Source organism: Pan paniscus, chromosome 5 (genome assembly GCF_029289425.2).
Source record: "Pan paniscus chromosome 5, NHGRI_mPanPan1-v2.0_pri, whole genome shotgun sequence".
In the NCBI taxonomy this organism is placed as follows: Eukaryota; Metazoa; Chordata; class Mammalia; order Primates; family Hominidae; genus Pan; species Pan paniscus.
Window position 1 is genome coordinate 101,101,439 of NC_073254.2, and position 24,222 is coordinate 101,125,660.

Below are 24,222 nucleotides of genomic sequence, written 5' to 3' on the forward strand. Positions count from 1 at the left end.
CGCTACTGAAACGAGTGTGGAACAGGTAGGCTCATTATTTCTGTGCAAAGTTGATAGTCTAGGTTCCCTACTTGGCCTCCTCTAACACTGCATCAGCAGATAAATTAGGTTGCCTCATTGCCTCATTACAGCATGATGAGGGTAGAGATCTAGCTCCCCTTTCAGTCTTTGCTGGAATGAGTGTGTTGGGGGACACAAATATTTTGTGTTGTGAATTACAGTGGTTATTGTTGAAGAATTTTTATCATACTAGGCTACTACTTTCCTGGTCCTTTGGTAAAAGAGAGCAGGCTTTTATTGGGGCTTTTGTTTTTATTTTTAGGTGGGGGATCTATGCTTGTCGCCATTTCCAGGTTATCTGCTTGTTCATTTTCAAGTCTTAGGTATAGGAAGCAAAATTTACTACCTTGTTATTTCTTAGGTTTAAAGTCCTTAGAGAGTCTGTTCTCTTCTCTTCATCTTTTAGAGTTTTCTATATTACATGTAATGTCAAGGAACTTTATTTTATCTAGCAGGAGGAATAGGGAAAAGTATGTTCACTCTATCTTCCCAGAACAGGAACTCAAGCCAATTTTTGTAATAACATTACCATTAGAACACAGAAAACATCCAAAGGTAATTTTACAATATTTTGATTTTTTCAAAGTAACTTTTTCCAAATGGTTTCAAAAATGACAAAATGATTTGCTTAAAAAGGAATATTAGTTCAATATACTGCACTTGATTTATATCACTGTTGAACCTCTCAATCTGTAATAGTCTTATTTATATTTTCATATCTTGAATTTATTAAAGACACTTATTCTGAAAAATTTTTATATGATTTGTGATGTTATTAAATATGTTTCTCTGCTCCTTTTTTCTTGCAAATTGATACTTAGATCTAGAGGTATCAGCGGGGATATTTCTTTCTAGAGTCTTTGAGGCAAGTTCCCCACCCATTTCAGCTCTTAATTGTTGCATTCCTCGGCTTGTAACCTCTTATTTCAAAAAGTGTCACTTCAAACTGTGCTTTCATGATCACATCATTTTTTCAACAGTCTGACCTTCCTGAGTACCTTATATACATACTATTATTTAACTTTTGACTTCATCATTCAATCTTATTTCTAAAAAAATTTAATAGTTACTGCTAATCCTTAAATTGTAGCTACTCAATACATATGTTGCCAGCTCATTTTCTTTTATATTCCACAGAAAGAGTAAAAGGAAATAATGTCTCTAAATTCATGCTCATAACTGCCATCTGTGGCCTCCTAACTGCTGTCTGTGGCCTCTGAATTCATGCTCATAACTGCTGTCTCTGACTTGAAATTTAGTTACTCTGGATGTTAAAATTTAACTCACATATTATTTCCTTGAGATCATGTTATAATCTGTCAAAAATCATTTTTTAAATTATACTATAAGTTTTAGGGTACATGTGCACAACATGCAGGTTACATATGTATACATGTGCCATGTGGGTGTGCTGCACCCATTAACTCGTCATTTAACATTAGGTATATCTCCTAATGCTATCCCTCCCCCCTCCCCTCACCCCACGACAGGACCCAGTGTGTGATGTTCCCCTTCCTGTGTCCATGTGTTCTCGTTATTCAATTCTCCCCCATGAGTGAGAACATGCAGCATTTGGTTTTTGTCCTTGCGATTGTTTGCTGAGAATGATGGTTTCCAGGTTCATCCATGTTCCTACAAAGGACATGAACTCATCATTTTTTATGGCTGCATAGTATTCCATGGTGTATATGTGCCACATTTTCTTAATTCAGTTTATCATTGTTGGACATTTGGGTTGGTTCCAAGTCTTTGCTACTGTGAATAGTGCCGCAATAAACATATGTGTGCAAGTGTCTTTATGGCAGCATGATTTATAATCCTTTGGGTATATACCCAGTAATGGGGTGGCTGGGTCAAATGGTATTTCTAGTTCTAGATCCCTGAGGAATCGCCACACTGACTTCCACAATGGTTGAACTAGTTTACAGTCCCACCAACAGTGTAAAAGTGTTCCTATTTCTCCACATCCTCTCCAGCACCTGCTGTTTCCTGACTTTTTAATGATCGCCATTCTAACTGGTGTGAGATGGTGTCTCTTTGTGGATTTGATTTGCATTTCTCTGATGGCCAGTGACGATGAGCATTTTTTCATGTGTCTTTTGGCTGCATAAATGACTTCTTTTGAGAAGTGTCTGTTCATATCCTTTGCCCACTTTTTGATGGGATTATTCCTTTCTTATAAATTTGTTTGAGTTCATTGTAGATTCTGGATATTAGCCCTTGGTCAGATGAGTAGATTGCAAAAATTTTCTCCCATTCTGTAGGTTGCCTGCTCACTCTGATAGTAGTTTCTTTTGCTGTGCAGAAGCTCTTTATTTAGATCCCATTTGTCAATTTTGGCTTTTGTTGCCATTGCTTTGGGAGTTTTAGACATGAAGTCTTTGCCCATGCTTATGTACTGAATGGTATTGCCTAGGTTTTCTTCTAGGGTTTTTATGGTTTTAGGTCTAACATTTAAGTCTTTAATCCATCTTGAATTAATTTTTGTATATGGTGTAAGGAAGGGATCCAGTTTCAGCTTTCTACATATGGCTAGCCAGTTTTCCCAGCACCATTTATTAAATAGGGAATCCTTTCCCCATTTCTTGTTTTTGTCAGGTTTGTCAAAGATCAGATAGTTGTAGATCTGCGGCATTATTTCTGAGGGCTCTGTTCTGTTCCATTGGTCTGTATCTCTGTTTTGGTACCAGTACCATGCTGTTTTGGTTACTGTAGCCTTGTAGTATAGTTTGAAGTCAGGTAGCGTGATGCCTCCAGCTTTGTTCTTTTGGCTTAGGATTCACTTGGCAATACGGGCTCTTTTTTGGTTCCATATGAACTTTAAAGTAGTTTTTTCCAATTCTGTGAAGAAAGTCATTGGTAGCATGATGGGGATGGCACTGAAGCTATAAATTACCTTGGGCAGTATGGACATTTTCACAATATTGATTCTTCCTACCCATGAGCATGGAATGTCCTTCCATTTGTTTATATCCTCTTTTACTTCATTGAGCAGTGGTTTGTAGTTCTCCTTGAAGAGGTCCTACACAACCTTGTAAGTTGGATTCCTAGGTATTTTATTCTCTTTGAAGCAGTTGTGAATGGAAGTTCACTCATGATTTGGCTGTTTGTCTGTTATGGGTGTATAAGAATGCCTGTGATTTTTGCACACTGATTTTGTATCCTGAGACTTTGCTGAAGTTGCTTATTAGCTTAAGGAGATTTTGGGCTGGGAAAATGGGGTTTTCTAGATATACAATCATGTAATCTGCAAACAGGGACAATTTGACTTCCTCTTTTCCTAATTGAATACCCTTTATTTCCTTCTCCCGCCTGATTGCCCTGGCCAGAACTTCCAACACTATGTTGAATAGGAGTGTTGAGAGAGGGCATTCCTGTCTTGTGCCAGTTTTCAAAAGGAATGCTTCCAGTTTTTGCCCATTCAGTATGATATTGGCTGTGTGCTTGTCATAGATAGCTCTTATTATTTTGAGATACATCCCATCAATACCTAATTTATTGAGAGTTTTTAGAATGAAGGTTGTTGAATTTTGTCAAAGGGCTTTTCTGCATCTATTGAGATAATCATATGGTTTTTGTCATTGGTTCTGTTTATATGCTGGATTACATTTCTTAATTTGCATATGTTGAACCAGCCTTGCATCCCAGGGATGAAGCCCACTTGATCATGGTGGATAAGCTTTTTGATGTGCTGCTGGATTTGGTTTGCCAGTATTTTATTGAGGATTTTTGCATCAGTGTTCATCGGGGATATTGTTCTAAAATTCCCTTTTTTTGTGTGTCTTTGCCAGGCTTTGGTATCTGGATGACGCTGGCCCCATAAAATGAATTAGGGAGGATTCCCTCTTTTTCTATTGATGGGAATAGTTTCACAAGGAATGTTACCAGCTCCTTCTTGTACCTCTGGTAGAATTCAGCTGTGAATCCATGTGGTTCTGGACTTTTTTTGGTTGGTAAGCTATTAATTATTGCCTCAATTTCAGAGCCTGTTATTGGTCTATTCACAGATTCAACTTCTTCCTGGTTTAGTCTTGGGAGGGTGTATCTGTCCAGGAATTTATCCATTTCTTCTAGATTTTCTAGTGTATGTGCATAGAGGTGTTTGTAGTATTCTCTGATAGTAGTTTGTATTTCTGTGGGATTGGTGGTGATATCCCCTTTATCATTTTTTATTGCATCTATTTGATTCTTCTCTCTTTTCTTCTTTATTAGTCTTGTTAGCAGTCTATCAATTTTGTTGATCTTTTCAAAAAACCAGCTCCTGGATTCATTGATTTTTTGAAAGGTTTTTTGTGTCTCTATCTCCTTCACTTCTGCTCTGATCTTAGTTATTTCTTGTCTTCTGCTAGCTTTTGAATGTGTTTGCTCTTGCTTTTCTAGTTCTTTTAATTGTGATGTAAGAGTGTCAATTTTAGATCTTTCCTGCTATCTCTTGTGGGCATTTAGTGCTATAAATTTCCCTCTACACACTGCTTTGAATGTGTCCCAGAGATTCTGGTATGTTGTGTCTTTGTTCTCATTGGTTTCAAAGAATATCTTTATTTCTGCCTTCATTTCATTATGTACCCAGTAGTCATTCAGGAGCAAGTTGTTCAGTTTCCATGTAGTTGAGTGTTTTTGAGTGAGTTTGTTAATCCTGAGTTCTAGTTTGATTGCACTGTGGTCTGAGAGACAGTTTGTTATAATTTCTGTTCTTTTACATTTGCTGAGGAGTGCTTTACTTCCAACTATGCGGTTAATTTTGGAATAAGTGCGGTGTGGTGCTGAGAAGAATGTATATTCTGTTGATTTGGGGTGGAGAGTTCAGTAGATGTCTATTAGGTCCACTTGGTGCAGAGCTGGATTCAATTCCTGGATATCCTTGTTAACTTTCTGTCTCGTTGATCCGTCTAATGTTGACAGTGGGGTGTTAAAGTCTCCCATTAGTATTGTGTGGGAGTCTAAGTCTCTTTGTAGGTCACTCAGGACTTGCTTTATGAATCTGGGTGCTCCTGTGTTGGGTGCATATATATTTAGGACAGTTAGCTCTTCTTGTTGAATTGATCCCTTTACCGTTATGTAATGGCCTTCTTTGTCTCTTTTGATCTTTGTTGGTTTAAAGTCTGTTTTATCAGAGACTAGAATTGCAACCCCTACCTTTTTTTGTTTTCCATCTGCTTGGTAGATCTTCCTCCATCCCTTTATTTTGAGCCTATTTGTGTCTCTGCACATGAGATGGGTTTCCTGAATACAGCACACTGATGGGTCTTGACTCTATATCCAATTTGCCAGTCTGTGTGTTTTAATTAGAGCATTTAGCCCATTTACATTTAAGGTTAATATTGTTACATGTGAAATTGATCCTGTCATTATGATGTTAGCTGGTTATTTTGCTCATTAGTTGATGCAGTTTCTTCCTAGCATCGATGGTCTTTACAATTTGGCATGTTTTTGCAGTGGCTGGTACCGGTTGTTCCTTTCCATGTTTAGTGCTTCCTTCAGGAGCTCTTTTAGGGCAGGCCTGGTGGTGACAAAATCTCTCAGCATTTGCTTGTCTGTAAAGGATTTTATTTCTCCTTCAATTATGAAGTTTAGCTTGGCTGGATATGAAATTCTGGGTTGAAAATTATTTTCTTTAAGAATGTTGAATATTCAGCCCCACTCTCTTCTGCCTTGTAGAGTTTCTGCTGAGAGACCAGCTGTTAGTCTGATGGGCTTCCCTTTGTGGGTAACCTGACCTTTCTCTCTGGCTGCCCTTAACATTTTTTCCTTCATTTCAACTTTGGTGAATCTGACAATTATGTGGCTTGGAGTTGCTCTTCTCGAGGAGTATCTTTGTGGCATTCTCTGTATTTCCTGAATTTGAATGTTGGCCTGCCTTGCTAGATTGGGGAAATTCTCCTGGGTAATATCCTGCAGAGTGTTTTCCAACTTGGTTCCATTCTCCCCGTCACTTTCAGGGACACCAATCAGACGTAAATTTGGTCTTTTCACATAGTTCCATATTTCTTGGAAGCTTTATTCATTTCTTTTTATTCTTTTTTCTCTAAACTTCTCTTCTCACTTCATTTCATTCATTTGATCTTCCATCGCTGATACCCTTTCTTCCAGTTGATCAAATCAGCTACTGAGGCTTCTGCATTCATCACATAGTTCTTGTGCCTTGGTTTTCAGCTCCATCAGGTCCTTTAAGGACTTCTCTGCATTAGTTATTCTAGTTAGTGATTTGTCTAATTTTTTTTTCAAGGTTTTTAACTTCTTTGCCATGGGTTCGAACTTCCTCCTTTAGCTCGGAGTAGTTTGATCATCTGAAGCCTTCTTCTCTTAACTCGTCAAAGTCATTCTCCTTCCAGCTTTGTTCCGTTGCTGGTGCAGAGCTGCATTCCTTTGGAGGAGGAGAGGTGCTCTGATTTTTAGAGTTTCCAGTTTTCCTGCTCTGTTTTTTCCCCATCTTTGTGGTTTTATCTACCTTTGGTCTTTGATGATGGTGATGTACAGACGGGGTTTTGGTGTGGATGTCCTTTCTGTTTGTTAGTTTTCCTTCTAACAGTCAGGACCCTCAGCTGCAGGTCTGTTGGAGTTTGCTGGAGGTCCACTCCAGACTGTGTTTGCCTGGGTATCAGCAGCGGAGGCTGCAGAACAGCGAATATTGGTGAGCAGCAAATGTTGCTGCCTGATCCTTCCTCTGGAAGTTTTGTCTCAGAGGAGTCCCCGGCCATGTGATGTGTCAGTCTGCCCCTACTAGGGGGTGCCTCCCAGTTAAGCTACTTGGTGGTCAGGGACTCACTTGAGGAGGCAGTCTGTCTGTTCTCAGATTTCCCAGCTGCGTGCTGGGGAACCACTCTTCTCTTCAAAACTGTCAGACAGGGACATTTAAGTCTGCAGAGGATTCTGCTGCCTTTTGTTTGTCTATGCCCTGCCCCCAGAGGTGGAGTCTACAGAGGCAGGCAGGCCTCCTTGAGCTGTGGCGGGCTTCATCCAGTTTGAGCTTCCCAGCCACTTTGTTTACCCGGCTTCATCCAGTTCGAGCTTCCCAGCCACTTTGTTTACCTACTCAAGCCTCGGCAATGGCAGGCGCCCCTCCCCAAGCATGGATGCTGCCTTGCAGTTTGATCTCAGACTGCTGTGCTAGCAACGAGCAGGGCTCCGTGGGCATGGGACCCTCCGAGCCATGCGCAGGATATAATCTCCTGATGTGCCGTTTGCTAAGACCGTTGGAAAAGTGCAGTATTAGGGTGGAGTGACCTGATTTTCCAGGTGCTGTCTGTCACCACTTTCTTTGACTAGGAAAGGGAATTTCCTGACCCCTAACACTTCCTGGGTGAGGCAATGCCTTGCCCTGCTTTGGCTCATGCTCGGTGTGCTGCACCCGCTGTCCTTCACCCACTTTCCAACACTCCCCAGTGAGATGAACCCGGTACCTCAGTTGGAAATGCAGAAATCACCCGTCTTCTGCGTCGCTCACACTGGGAGCTATAGACTGGAGCTGTTCCTATTTAGCCATCTTGGCTCCACCCTCAAAAATCATTTTCAATGTGATTTTGTTTCCCTTCTAATTGATTTAATCTTTTGGGTTTCAGACTCATAGTATTTGTTTATTCTCTTTTTATGTCCACTAGCTTTATTAAAATAACTGTTTTTATTTTCTACTCTTGGTTAATTTTACCATGTACACAGAAATTTCATTTTAATATATAAGTTTAAGTCACATTAATTTTTATTTATGGAATTTTTATGTTTATAGTTTCTAGAATTAGTTCTGTTCATTGTCTCTTTATTCTCCAGGGATTCTTGTAATGTCTAGTTTGGTTTGCCTATCTTAGTGCTCTCTTTTCAATTCTGTTTGATATATTTTAAAATGTATACTGTATTGTAATTTACTAATTTAATATTAATTTCTGAAACTGATTTTTAAAAATATTATTTCAATTCTCCCTGGGCTGTCATCATTCTTTTCATTAACTCTGTTTTTCAACCAACTATCTAATCTCTGAGCTTTGTTAATTATAATTAATGTTATTTTATAATATTGTCTAAAATTTTAAAACTTTTTGTTTTTAATATATTTTGGTCATATTCTTATTGTTTTTCATTATTTGAACCTATTTCATTTAGTCCATTGTTACATTCTTTTGTCTTACAATATTTTATGCTGGTTTGATTAAAATTATGTACTTATTTCATATATAAATACTACTTACATAAGATGGGTTTCTTATACTTTAGAAGGCAGTTCTTATGTTGGTGATAAAGGTGTATACACATGCTAGGGTTCCCTCTCTTTTACAGAAAATATTTTAAAATATGCTCCATTAAAAGCTATTTTTCCAATACTTTTTGAAATACATGTATTTTTTTTCTGGATACTTCTCCCATGTGAAATTTTACTCTTCTTTACCCCAGAGTTGCAGGCCAAATAGTGGGTTCTATTCTCTGAAGCATCTCTTCAGAGTGTTCATTATCATACTAACTGTACCCATCCTGTGAGCCCAGTATACTCAGCGTGCTCTAATTTTCCTATAATCCCCTTTGTTTTTGCCTACAAATTAGAGCCTTTGGAGCTCTTTCCCAACTTGCCAACTGACTCTTCCACTAAGAGTGGGAAACCTCTCTTTATTGAAATGAGACTGTTGGGAATTTGTTTCACAGATCTTAGATCTGTTAGAAGCCCTTTTGCCTTTCCTGTGCTGTTCCCACACAGCTTCCTTTCCCATATTTTTTCTTGCTACATTTGGGTTGGACTTGCATGCTCATACTCTGAGGCTTATGGAAATCCTTTATCAACAACATTTTGGAAGATTTCTTTTTATCCTAGTTGTCCATCTCTTTTTAAGAAAGAACTGTAAAGATTCAAAGACTATGCTGTTGCTACCATCATTCCTTCCTTACCCATATTATATTTAAAAACAGCAATAGTAAACATTCTAAAGTAACGTAAAACATATACAATACAATTAAACCATGCAATACAAAAGTATAATTTGTTTTGTTTAACTGCTCCTCTAAAAGAGAGGTGCACAGAGAAGAATAGAAGCTGACATTTTAAGCAGAGCAGCAGAGCAATATCCTGGTGATGTAAGGCAGGTGAGCCCCCAAATTTGGGCTCAGCCAAGGAAAGTTCTTGGCTTTGCCAGAAAAGAATTCAAGTGCAAGCCAGCAGTGAAAGAAAGCAGTTTTAATGATGAGGCAGTGTACAGCAAAGTGGCTTCTCCTGGTGGAACAGGGCTAACCCATAGTCAGTGCGCCTAGAGTAGCAGCATGTGGGCTGTAGGCTATCTGTATTTATACCTATTTTAAATGACATGTAAATTAAATGGTAGGTTAATCAGAAAGCACTAGAAAAGGGGCAGTAAATTTGGAGTATGCTATGGCATTCATAAACTGTCATGCGTTGGTGGGAATGTCTTAAGCTGATGGGCAGCGAGGGCAATTAGAGGGTGCCTTTGGTGCCATTTGCTGATTGTGGCTGGTTTCTTTATTTCATCCTGTCAGGACCAGGAAATAAGTTTTGCCAGTGTCTTACCTTGTTCCCCTGCTCAGAGATTATATACTTCTCTTTAATCCTAAGGGGGCTGCAGAAGGGTAAAGGTCTATTTTTTTTTCTTTGTAAGTTTTCCCTGCTGATTTTATGGGTATTGGCCCTGCCTAGCATTGGAAGAGTAAAAATCTCTGGATACCTGATCTAAAGGGCCCAAAGACATGATGCTTTTATTCTCCAGGTCAGAAAATGGGATGGGTTGGAAGCCTTGTGCCAGCATCATTTTTACATGGAATTGTAATCTACGAGACACAAACTTTACAAGGATGTTAAACAAGCAAGAGGCAAAATCAATTGTAACAACACAGCTATCAAAGGTCCTAGGAAACATGGAAACCTGGTGAGATTTGGGAGGGCATGTTTTATAGTCAACCAGTTATAGATGGGGTCAATATCCTGGTTATATCTATGTAACTACATAGCTTGTTTATATATTTTTTTGAATGTTGATCTCAACTTGTTCAGGTTAATATACATGCAGCAGGTCTTATTAATAACTGCATAGGTTCCCCCTTGTTCAGCTAATACACAATTCAATTCTAGTCTGTTGTAAAGGACTAAACTTGTTAGAGAGTCTAGAGACTCTTGAATTCCCATTAATGACTGACTGTTGTTGGCTGACTCTAGAATTTGAGTCAAGTTCCTTAGGTTGACTCAGGGTAGGCAAAGTCACTCCATGGGGCTGCTAGACTTATTGCTGCCCCAATTCCTTCTAGAATTAGTTCTATTGCTCATTTATTTTGGTACCCCTGGGCCTCATTAGAGTTATAGATGGTGGTCTCTGTAGGGGCAATGGTGGCCAATATATATTCACCCATGTTCTGAAAGCTACTCCTGAAAGAATAGATGGCTCCCCAGGGAGTCAGGAATGGTTACAAGGTGGAATTTATTCCCGGTCATGGCCATAGGCAAAAATTAGCGCAGTTAGGGCACAAATTGAGGCCCTGTGGGGTGTAACACCTGTCCTCTGCTGCCAAGTTTTGTTTATAGAAATATTTTTTCCCAAACTCCAGTGGGGATGATCAAACAGCTCTTATTTTCTAGAACAGGCTGGTACTTCCACTTTCGCAGGTCAGGAAGTTGTTTCTCCTTTGCGTGTATTGGCCCTGAAGGAGGCACCATGTGTGGTTTCCTCAACGCTGCCTTGGGAACTTGGCAACTAGGGTTGGATCACAGAGAAGCTTTTGCTTTTGTGTTATTATCACAACCATGGGTACGAAAGATAGTGCCATTAAGCCACTAGAGGTATAAATACCAATTTTCCAGGTCCAGATAACAGTGGCAGAGACAGTTAGGTAGGATTTATTAAGTAGGGTAGAGCTCCACCTAACAAGTTAGGGGTCTGGGTGTTAAGGGATCACTATGGTTAATTAGGAGGTCTGGGAGATGGCCATGAGATGTCTTGATGTGTCATATGGTGGAACTCTATCCTGGGTATGCTGATGACAGATCTAGCAACCATAAAGATGATTTCCTATTGCTATAATTTTTGAAATATTTATCATAGCATTCTATTACCACCCACATGCTGGATTAGGTTAACTGGGAGAACAAACGGGATTAACAGAGGCAGCATGGTGTCCAATTTGGCCTTAGAGTGACATCTTTATCCAACAAGGAAAAAAAGAGGTGTCTTTCAGGAAGAGGTGACTGAGGGATGGCAGAGAACAAGAATTATGATCAAGAGTAAAATAAAAATTGATACTTCTATGCTCACCCCAAGCATCACATCACTGCATTGGACTGAGCCTCCCCTTCCCCTTCCCCTTCCCCTTCCCCTTCCCCTTTCTCTTCCTCTTCCCCTTCCCATTTTTGAGATGGAGTCTCACTCTCTCACCCAGGCTGGAGTGTACTGGCATGATCTCAGCTCACTGGAACCTCTGCCTCCTGGGTTTAAGCAATTCTCCTGTCTCCACCTCCCAAGTAGCTGGGCTTACAGGCATGTGCCACCATGCCTGGCTAATTTCTGTATTTTTAGTAGAGACAAGGTTGTATCATGTTAGCCGGGCTAGTCTTGCACTTCTGCTGCCTGACTTGGCCTCCCAAAGTGCTGGGATTACATACGTGAGCCACCGTGCCCAGCCAGTGGTGGTCCTTTTAAAAAGGTAGCGGGGTCCTCCAGAGGCTTACAAGTATTGGTGATGTTGTTTATTTCTACAGTCTGTGGGGAATCATGGGTTTAATCTTGGACAGGTGTGGCCAGCTAGCAATTTCATGAAGTTTAAAAATAGAGAGGTGCTTAACAATACCTGATATAGGCCCTTCCATTTTGGTTGTAATGGATCCTCAGAGGATTCTTTTTTTCCAAGTATTTAGTAGGACTTAATCTCCTGATTGAACAGGGGAGCTAATCGTTTCCTTTGTGGAAAAGGTCAATTCCCTATTTTAATTTTCTTGGAGGGTCTTTCGAACCTGGCCTAAATATCAAAGATGAGAGAAAGGTATATTGAGGCATGTCTGACCCCATTCCCATTATGGCATGTATTAGCTTTTCATAGGTATTTAAACCTTCTAGACCAGAGAGAAATGGAAGTCTAGCCTAGAATGCCAGCTCTCATTAGCCTTAAAACCCTTTTCAAGCAGTGTAAAGGTCAAATACCAAAAGCCAAAATAAAGTTATACTTCAAACAACAACAACAACAACAACAACAACTCAAGAGTATAGAATTAAGTTAAATTGGAGGAAAACATTATTTTATAGATCTCTAAGTTAAAATATTTTAGCATTAGTTCAACAACAGTTAGAACTAGAGGGAAAAAAGTTATAGGAGCTGATGAAAAAGTTGAAGTAGAGAGTTATCCTTGGTTTTCTCAAGGGGAGGAAAAAAGCAAATAAATACCTAAAAACAGTTTGTTTTAATATGGGAGACTATACTTTAGAAAGGTTATTATAAACAATTCCATTTTAATTACAGCAAATTTAATTATACACAAAATTCCTTTATACATTTTCCCACATGAATCTTACCATGACTTACACAGACCATTAATGACATGCTTGAACTTTTTTGACTTGTATACTACCTCTTTCTTAAATAACTAGTCATTTTATTCTAGGGCAAGAATTTACAACACAATATCCTTTCTCAGATAAAACTACTCTTTCCTTTATAACCTTTCTTACCAAAAATAAATCTTCATATCTGTAATTTTTGTTATACTTCTCTCCCATACTTAACTGTGTCCCTTCTATGTTGTTTCATAAATAATCTTTTGAAAGGTTTTTTGAAGTCTATAATTTGAATTAACCTTTAGATAATTTTCAACTGGAAAAAATTTTTTCTCAATAAGAACACATCTTCTTTGGTGCATTTCAAATAAACCCAAGAAGTGAGAAATTCTGAAATGTTTATTAGATATTAGTATTTTATAGATAAAGCCATTCCACAATTTTTTAATAAACAAACATGCTTCCCCATATCATAACCCCTTAATTAGAAATGACCCAGACATCCAACATCCAACATAATTTTAAGATTTTAAATGATACAAAAAGTTTACTTATATGCATTTATTCCATTTTTCCCTAATGACTATTATTGTTTAATAGTTGACTGAGACTATCTATGAAAACTGCACTATGAGACAAAGCTAATCAACATTCAATTTCCTTGTCAACTATTTTTTGACGACTGCTTATTAGGTAAATACCAAGTAAAAATATTAAAGTTGAACACATAGGCATTTTGCTGATTTAGCTGTTTTTATTGAACTAACAATCTTATTATTAGTTATTTAGTAACTAATATATAATAATCTTATTATTAGTCTTATTTACACAATTATGTAGATATTTTTATTATCATTAATTTTATTACCCATTTTATTTCCCAAAGATTAAAGTGAACTTGAAAACACTTAGATTTACTTAATTTATGAGTACTCATTTACTTAAAATCCAATTTGTTAGCATGCCAGACCCAACACATAACATATGAACACATAAACATATATGTGTTTATACATAGATAAACATATCTAAACATATATAAACATTTACATATAAACATCATACATATATAAACATATTTACACATATAAACATATCTAAACATGTGTATACACAAAGACTCAATGTCTTTTATCTCAGAATTTTAGTCATAAGAGAGCACTATAAATTTACCACTTTGTAAGAAATAACTGAATTTAAATTATTTCTGAGACAACTGAAACTTGTCCACATGGTTAAGCTTTGTTTGCCCTGATAGGTAATACAAAGAAAGCTGTAGACTAGACTTTGGGTAAAGCAGATTTTCATGCCAGTTTTGATCTTAAAAATTTTCTGTTACCAGTCATTTTTAATGGCGGCAAGAGAGAAGGAGTAAATAGTATTGCTCAACAGGTGCCCTTGGTGTCCCCAAGCTGCTGGTGAACTCACTCGGCAGTAGAGACACCAAAGAAAGTGTTCAGGAAGCTGCTTGTCTGCCATTGTGGGGAGCTGTCAGTCAGATTAGAGGTCAGGGACACCCAGAAAAATAGGCTCAGCAAGAGAGTAGCTAGGGTTATAGGCTGAGGCTAGTTGGATAAGACGGAGGAGTTTCTAATGAACTTGGGATGGAATCCTACAGTGGAGAACTGGAGGGACCCCCTCAGAATTGGGGGACTGAGTAGGCTCTGAGGGGGACATGGGCCCTCCAGGAAGAGCAGCTAGGAGGGGGTTATCTAAGATATGTGGTGTTACTTCTTGGTGTCTGGAAGTAGAAAAGCCACACACATTTTACATTTGTCCCTTAAGTCAGGATCCTGGTAAAAGCCAAAAAAGCTTAAGGGACTTCTCCCCATTTTCCTTCCTGTTTACAGAATAAGTCTAATTATAAGGAACAATTTTTAGGCCACATTTTTTGGCCTCCCAATTTGTAAAGAACCCAAATGATGCTTCAATCGAAAATGAGTTTCTCTTTAACCCATCCAATTGGAATTTGCTCCAATTGCCTAAAAGACACTCTAGTGGCTGTCCTTTAGGATGATCATTGTTCTCACGTCTGACAAGGATCTCTTCTAGACAAAGTTTTTAAAAGCCTAGCAAGAAGCCAGTTATTTTTCCTTTTAAATTCCTACCTCTCTTTTCATGAAGAATGGTCAGTAGGCAATTGCCACCAATTCCTGCAAAGAGGGTTTAAGTACAGGTCACAGTGAAAGTTAATTCTAAGATATGAGTGAGCAGTGGAGTGATGACTGTATTCACCAGCAAATAGAACATGATGGAAGAGGTGCTTTTTAGTAAGCAGACTATAAAAGGAGAGGTGGAAATAGAGTGACAAGATTAAGAACCCCCTAGCATGGAACTGTAACCCACAATCCTAGAAGGCCAACTAAGGAACCCCTAGGGTTGGAATCTAACCCACAATCCTAATGCTACAATAGGAACTCTAACCCACAATAATCCTGATGAATTCTCCTAGAGTGGGACTCTAACCCACAATCTTAGAGGAAATAATGTGGCCCTGGCATCTCAGAGTTGGCACAGTAGGGGACCTCCCAAGACCAAAAAAAAAAAAAAAAGAGGATTTAAAACAAACAAGAAAAGCAAAAATACATGTCCAAATACAGTTAGCAGTAGCCAAAGTGAAAACCGTAAATGAAACATACATTTCAGAACAGAAAGTAAAATGGCTGGTGGAAAAATAAACATTAGCAGAGAAAAGGACTAAAGGAAAGGACTAAACAAGCATGTAGTTGATCAGGCATGCTTCTGTCTTGGGCACCCAAATGACAGGGGACGTCAAATTCACCACACAGCCAGAGGCCTCATTTCCTGGTTTACCCAGCATCAAATGAGGTACAGAGGGACACTCACCCAGCCACAAGAGCCAAAATGGTGCTGACCAGTCTCCAACTTGGGGCCTATATTAAGGTCTTTCTCAGGTTTTCCAAGCTTGAGTAGATTCAGCTGCTGCAAAAGGACTGACATGCAGACCAGCAACCTGCTGGTCTAAGTGGTGGGTCCCACACAAGGCAGCGGCACTGCAGCTGCTCCCTCACTGCTTGGCTTCACCATCACTGCATGTTGGGAAAGATAATGGCTCTAAAAAGAACCTTTGGCTGGTGTTATAGCTCTTTGGTATTAGCAGTTCTTTAGTGTTATAGCTAGTCTGTTACAGCTCTGGATGTCAATCACTGATTGCTGTCTCACTGTCTTTTGCTGTCATGCCAATTGCTGTCTTACCATGTCACTACCTCTCTTTGCTGTCTTGCCATCTTTTTCACTGTCTCACTACCACACTGTCTCACTGTGTCTCACCATCTTCTCAAGCCCCACACTGGGTGCCAGATAATGCAGGAGAGGTAAGCCCCAAATTGGGCCCAGAAGGGTTCTTGGCTTCATTCAGGAAAAAAATTTAAGAGTAAGCTGGTGGTGGAAGAAAGCAGGCGTATTAAAGTGGCATTGTACAGCAGAGTGGCTGCTCCTTGCAGAGCAGGGCTAACCCATAATCAGTGCACCTGGAGTAGCAGCATATGGGCTATTGGCTAGCTGTATTTATACCCACTTTTAATTACATACAAATTAAGAGGAAAGTTACTCAGAAATTCCTAGAAAAGGGGTGCTAACTTCCAGATGTTGTCATGGCATTTGTAAACTGTCATGGCACTGTTGTGAGTGTCTTATGCTGATGAACAGCAAAGGCAACTAGAGGTTGCCTTTGGTGCCATTTGCTGGTCCTGGCAGGTTTCCTTATTTCATCTTGTTGGGACCAGGAAATAAGTCTTGCCAGTCTCCAACCTCACTGTTTTCATTAGAGAAATTGAGTCGTAGGCCAGAAATGTAGAATTCTGGAGGATAAACTGGGAGATATTACCTGTCACTGAAGCTTTAGAATTGAGTTGTGTCAGAAGCAGTAATGTAATTACTTTAAGGATTAACAACAGCTAGAAATAATGTAGGCATAATAGGAAAAGTGCTAAAATGGTATATCCCTGTAAATCAAATTGCAGGATGCTGAAAATAGTCTATACATTTCAAAGTTCACTGCCCAAATGACTGCCTAAACAAGTTGCTAATGTGTTAATTCTCTTTAGTTCCAAATTCTTGCCACATAATTCAGGTGATTGGACTATTTTACTGAAGTGTTCACAATGACTGGCTGCTTTTCTATTTAATAACCTTTTAAATTCAGTGGTATTATACTGAAATATAATACCAGGTTTAGTCCAGGAATTAAACAAAGATTGCTTCATATAATGGTATTATGTAATGGTATAGGATAGTGTATTTATCCTATATACACACAACTACTATATAATGGCATAGGAAGCAGAGATATCTATTTTGGATATAGATTTGACTTCCTTGCCTGTAATACTTCTGCAAGCACCACCATCCATGGACTCACAGAATGCCTTAATCACTATCATGGAAGTTTCCATACAATTGTTCCTGATCAAGAAATTTATTTCATAATAAAGGAAGTTTGGAAATGGGTTCAGACCTGTGAAATTAATTCATCTTATTACATACCTCATCATTCAGAAGTTGCTAGAGTAATTGAAATATGGAATGGTTTGCTGAATAATCAGTTACATTACAAATACAGATAGGCTCTGTCTTACAGGACATAGTATGTTATGAATCAGAGATCATTTTAGGGTTCAGTATACCCCATAGACAGTACTTTTGAGTCTGGAAATCAAAAGTAGAAATGTGAATGTATCCTATTGTGATTACACCCAACAAGTTGAATAAAATCAGAATTGTTATGAATATAAAAAATAGGAAGATAAGGACTTTTAAATCATAAATGTCTACTAGTGAATGTAGTAGGAAAGATAGAATTAGAAAATCAACATTTGGTAACTATCAAAGTAATAATTCAAACATAAAGTATCAATGGATATTATAACTGACAAAAGTTTGATTAGAATGTATATTTATATAGATTCAAGTACCTCCTCTCAAAAAATATGTTAACTACAAACCAGGAAAGTATAACTTTATAATGGGGAAACTAGCAGACAAGAATTTAACCAAATAAGCAAAAGTAATAATAACAGTAAATCAAATAATCAAAAAAATCAAAATCTTGTACCACCTGATAGAATACAATGAGAAAAATAATATTATCACTTCTGTAACATTTTTGTCAAAAGTGCTTAACAGAAAAATACTCATGAGGAAACTTCTGACCAACACTGCTTAGAGGACATTCTATAAGATGCCAATATAATGAAAGTCACAAAAAGACAGAAATTGTTCTAGACTGAAGGAACTCAAAGGGACATGATAATTAAATGTGAAGTGTGATCTTGGGGGAGAAGATCCTGTTATTATAAAGGGCATTGGTAAAATTGGAGGTACATGATTAGATAGTAGTAATGTTTCAGTGTTGAGTTCCCAGTTTTCATTGTAGTGTTGTGTGTGGTCTTGTAGGAGCATATCCTTGTTGAAAGAACTACATAGTAATGTATCTGGAGAATACTAAGACATCGTCTTTCCAACTTATGTTTCAGGAAAAAATAGTTTTTGTATTTTTCCAACCATTTGTAAACTAAAAAATACTTCCAACTAAAGATTGTTTGCCATTTAAAAATTGTAAAACTACACATTACTGGATTTCTTTGCAGTTAACTGAATTTTAAATTCTTGTTGAAATAGAAACTTCACAAGTAGGGTTTAGTTTTGATTTCTCTATTTGTGGAAAGAAAATTATCCATTGCCATATCTCTCATTTGGTGAGAGAAATAGCTATCCATAAATTAATATTAAGACAGGCTTTACCCAATTGCAAGTTAGTAGTCTGTAGAAATGAGGAAAGCAACAGGTAAGGGTACAGAATAAACACTCATTGCCTACTAAGCCAATTTCAGTCTGTTAGTCTGCAGTCAGATTATTGGTGTCACAACAATCATCATCAAAATCAATCACCACTATCTTCAAAATCAGTTGCCAAATTGTATAAATTTCTCTGTCAAGATGTAGGGTACATTATCAATAATTTAGATTAATCTATTCTACATTTATGACAGAAGCCATAAAATGGGGGCCAAGGGTGTTGGCTCACTCCTGTAATCCCAGCACTTTGGGAGGTGGAGGCAGGCGGATCGCCTGAGGTCAGGAGTTTGAGACTAGCCTGGCCAACATAGTGAATCCCTATCTCTAGTAAAGATACAAAAATTAGCTGAGAATGGTAATGCATGCCTGTAGTCCCAGCCACTCAGGGGGCTAAGGCAGGAGAATAGCTTGAGACTGGTAGGTGCAGGTTGTGGTGAGCCGAGATCACACCACTGCACTCCACACTCCAGCCTGGGTGATAGAGTGAGACTCCATCAAAAAAAGGAAGAAAGAAAAGAAAGAAAGGAAAAAAAGAAAAGAAAGAAAGGAAAAGAAAGAGAAAAAAGAGAGAAAGAGAAAGGAAGAGGGAGGAAGGAAGGAAGGAGGGAAAGAAGGAAGGAAGGAAAGAAAGGAGGGAGGGAGGGAAAATATTGCTGACACTAGTGAGAAAGTTTTAATTGAACAACAAACATTAAGGTGGACATACTTTAAAAAAATTTCATCTATGTTTAAATGTAATCCAATTCAACTCTTTCATTACATTCCTAATAGGTATGAAGTTAAGTTTCCTATTCCTGGTCTCAGCTCCTCATATTTTATGAAAGAGGAAAGGGGAATGGGCAAAAAAGAAGGAGAAGGCATATTGATGATGGTAAAACCACCACCAATTGGCCAATTATCACTGTACGTTAATAGGATGTGATTTCAGATTAATAATTTTGCTAGTATATATATTATTAATTTCATTATAACATGTACAAGCCTTTAAGCTTATCAACTAAAATTAATAAATTTATAAATAATGAAAATGAACAGACTTACATTCTACTTTCCTTCCATTACATCAGAATAAGAAGGTGAGGCTACTGCAAGTAATGGGGTGCTTGAAATCAGCAGGCATTTTTTGTTGTATGTGACCTTGAAGAAGTCATTTATATTTATGGTGCCTAATTTCTACATCTTTAAATCAAGCAAGAGTGCAATTAAGTAATAATAATTTTATTTCAAACTTACTATGTACCAGGCAGTGTACCAAGTTCTTTAACTACAGTACATAATTAAAACTTATCACATGATTATACGAATGGTATCACCCCCATTTTACAGATGAAGATATTAGTATGAGAAACAATAAGGGGTAAATTTACCAAGATAAAAAACTGAGTCTATGGCAAAGCTAGGATTCGAGCCGAGGAGTGTCTAACTCAGAGTGCAAACTCCCAAGGCTACTCTACCTTTTCACAGACTTACCCAGGATCCCTTTCAGCTACACCATCTTTAAAATTTACATTAAAAAGGGATGGGAAACAGAGCTTAATTTTGTTATGTCACTTGGAGTCAAGTAATTATTGTATCCAATATAAGTTTCTCGTTCTCTTCCTCAACATGTTTTACGTTCTATTTGTAGATTCCTGTCCTCCCTTGCTCCCAAATATTCAAAACTGGTTTTAATCTTTGTGCTTGTGTTTCAGCTTCATTCTTTTGGCTATCTCTCCTGAAATCTGTAGTGGTACAATAGTGCCACAGATCAGTTGACAGCTTTCTGTAGAAATTTCATGTTTGTCAGGCTTTAATCTAAAAAAGACTGGAGGACATTTGTCATCTGCCAAGTGAGGTCCTCACAGCTTCTCTTCTCCTACATTCTAGAAGTGACATATTTGTGACCTTGCCCACTCCTACACTCTTGGGTGAGCAATTTCGAGGAGATGTGCACTCTACTTCCCCCAAGGGTTGTTGCTAATCTTAAAACTGTAAAACACTTTTCATATTTCTTTTTTTCTGTCTGTTACTCGTTATTTTTAAATTTTTTTTTACACTGCATTCACATCTCTAAGGACTTGCCATGGGAACATCTGTGATTCATATATTTGAATGGATTTGGGGTAAAATTGAGTCAAGCAAAGAGAATCATATTTATCTGTCATATTAAGACTAGAGATCCCTATGTACTATTATTTTTACTGATGTATTAAAGTTATTTAGAAAGAATCAATAGGATGTAGATATAGATGATATAAAATCTGAGAGGAAATTATTAGGGAAATTGATTCTCACTGTCAGGAAGGCCAAGAAGCCCCAAGAAAGGCCATCTGCAAGCTGGAGACCCTGGGAAGACAATAGCTTGGCTCAACTCAAGTCTGAAAGCCTCAGATACCATGAAAGTCAATGGTACAGTTTTCATTCTGAAGTCAAAGGCTTGAGAAGGGAGTGGCAGAATTAGAGGGGTGGGCCTGCTAATCTAAGTCCTGGACTTTCAAGGCAGAGAGCCTGGAGTTCCCATGTCGAAGGACAGAGGAAGGAGAATGTTTCAGCTCCAGGAAAGATAGCAAAAACCTTCCTTTCTCTCTCTCTCTCTCTTTTTTTTTTTTTTTTTTTTGTTTAATCTGGGCCTCCAGCCAATTGGATGGTGCCTGCGCACACTGAGGGAGGATATTCCCCACTCACTTCACTGATTCACATGCCAGTCTCTTCTGGAAACACCGTCACAGACATAGCCAGAAGTAAAGCTTTACCAGTACTCTAGGTATCCAGTAAATCAGTCAAAGTGACATCTAAAATTAACCATAACTCAGTTTTGTTTTTGTTTTGTTTTGTTTTAAGGGAGCTTACTGGCCTTCACATTAAGACTAAACAAAACAAAGCCCTTTTTCTGGGAATTATTTATTTCTTATGTAAGACTTGTGATCTTTTGATGTAAAAGTTTTAACAGTCAAGACTTTTTTTTCTCATTTAAATGGATGTTTTTCACAACACCAGAAATACCAAACACATAGCCATAGAAACTCTTTGTTATAAAGGCAATATGTTTGTTACATTTAATACCCTAAACATGTTCATTTTCTTTCTGCTGGTTTTTTATTTAAGTGAAATGAATAGCTAATAACTGTAGTTATGGGAGGAACAAAAGTGTCACAGAATTATGATTCCTGTGCTAATTTTATTTAGCTTTTGTGTATACATACATGAAAATACTGTTTTTAAAACTAGCTTCAAATGATAAACGTTGAAGGAAATATTAGTTTGAAATATGTATTGCTAGATCATAGTGGCTTGTTAATTGTAATTTATTATTCAAATGGGAAAATTTTTAGAGCCAAAGGGATACTAATCTGAGGATGACAAGATAGGTGCAAACTGGGAAGTTCTCATGCCAGCTAGGATATGGGTTTCTCTAGATGTGAGAGATAAAGTACTGGTACATGCAAAAGATAAAATCCTCCATTGTTTGGCTCATAAGTCTATGTATGTATCCCGACCCACCTCTGACTTTGCTGGGCACAGATAGAGTTTCTTCCTCTTGGCTATACACTTGAGTCTCAATCATATTTGTCATTGAAGTGATATATGATAGAGTGAAACAGAGATTTCACATCCAGAGGTTAATTAAGCCATTTTCTATGTGGCTTGAACAGGGTAATTCTGAGCCTGTGAGGGAAGGAAAACAGCACCTACATAAGAGAAACCTTTATGTCCTGGGATATGTTCAGATCTACTTTTTCTTTTAAATTTATTTTTTAATGACATATAAAACCGTATTATGTACAACGTGATGTTTTTAAGTATATATACATTGTAGAATGGTTAAATCTAGCTAATTAACAAATGCATTATATCACATAGTTATCATTTCTGTGGTGAGAACACTTAACATCCACTACCTTGAAAGCATCACTGCTTAATCTATGGAGTTATATATATTTTTAATGGTGTGGAGTAAGATATTTTACTGAGAACTCAGATATCTCTTAATTCTAGACAAGATAACACATAAATTCATTCAAAAATGTTTATGAATAATAAATAAACAATGGTAGGAGAAAATAAAATATCACTATACTAAAGAGAAAATAAAAGGGAAAATTATAAAAATAAATTAATGAAAAATTTACTATTTGCTAACGCATGTTCTAATTTTGTATGCTTGATCCTCACAATAACCCTATGAGATAAGATTGTCATTATATCCATTACATAGATGATGAAAATATCAGATAAAAATTTTCCAAAGTCATGTAGTAAATAAGTGGAGAGGTTGAGACTGAATCCAAGTAGAACACATGAATAATAATATCTATATTTCAGTGAGGGATAGGACAATGACATTTTTAGAAAAAACATAGTCCAATAAATTGGGCATTAAACGTTTTATTTTAGAGGAGATCGGAATAATCTTAAGATATGGGGCAATGAATACTAATATTTGAAAAATGATTTTATAATAGTTTCAGATTTATAGTAAAGTCATGAAGATAGCACAGAGTTCCCATTTACTTCACACCCAATTCTCCTATTGTCAACATCTCTATTAGTATATTTGTCAGAACTAATAAACCATAATAGATATATTATTATTATTAGCTAGTCTATACTTTATTCATACTTCCCTAGTTTTTACTAATATTTAAAGTGATTTTATGATCTTATTGTTTTATTTTAAATGACTAATATGAGGCAAATATTAATTTTAATGTAACACTGATTAATTATATACATACATATATATATGTATGTATATAATTATCCTGTCCTTCTGTAGTGATTTTTGAAACTACTTATGTAAAGGAAATTTGGTATGAACAGATCTTTTTTTCCATCAAATTTTTGAAAATTGCCACATTGCATATGCTGCCCATAATTTAATAACATACATTTACTTTGATGTTAGGTCTCTGTGGACAAAATAAGCTATTTGAGTATAATTTCAAGTAAGAATTTAAGAGTCAAGTAAGAATTTAAGCTGCATTAATTTTTCTGAAGTAAAAGAAATATATATTTTCTTATCTAGAGGTGAAAAGAAGCTTGGTAAAAAAAAAATATGGCCTCAAAACAGGTGTAATGCATCAACTGAGTTAGGAATGTCAGCAGAGCAACCCACAGAAATTCATGTTTCAAGGCATTGCTTAGTTCCATCTGAAAAACAGTAACGATCATCAAATAACTATGAAAGTAAAATGTATAATCCACTTACTTTTCTTTTAAATGTTATTAATCTCTCCCATTTTATAGTATGGTCTTTGGAGTCTGAAAGGACAGGTAAAATTCCAGCTGCTCTCTTTAATGCCATTTTTGGTAAGTAAACCTTTCTCTTCCTTATTGGCAGAATTGGGATAATTACATTGATCATATTTGTTGTCTGAATTAATACGTTAAGCCAAAGTACCTGATATGTGGCAAATGTTGCTAACAAAAACAACACAATAATAACCTTGATAGTAAGAGCTGACAATTATTGTGTCCTCACCCTGGGCCAGTCATGCAAGACACTGAAGAGTGTGCAAGTTTTCAATTATTTTGCTTTCCTGCTTAGTTTGGAAAAAATCCATGCATTTCCCATTTCCCTTTAAAATGCATAATCTACACTTCCATAAAATACTTTGCATTATAGTCAGTATTATAGCAGGTTACCATACTCATCATTGTATGGTAATAATAGCTGGGAGTAATAGCTGATATTTACTGAATATATGGCAGGCACTTCATATGAATAATTTATTTTAAAATCTTATTAAGTTGTTTCATTTTTTCTTTGATTGTACCTAAATTTATAATCCATTAATTCCATCACCTTATCACTCTCCATCATGCCTTGATGAATTCCTTGTTTTATGAACTGAATTGTGCCCTCCCCATGAAATTCATGGGTTGAAGCCCTTAACCC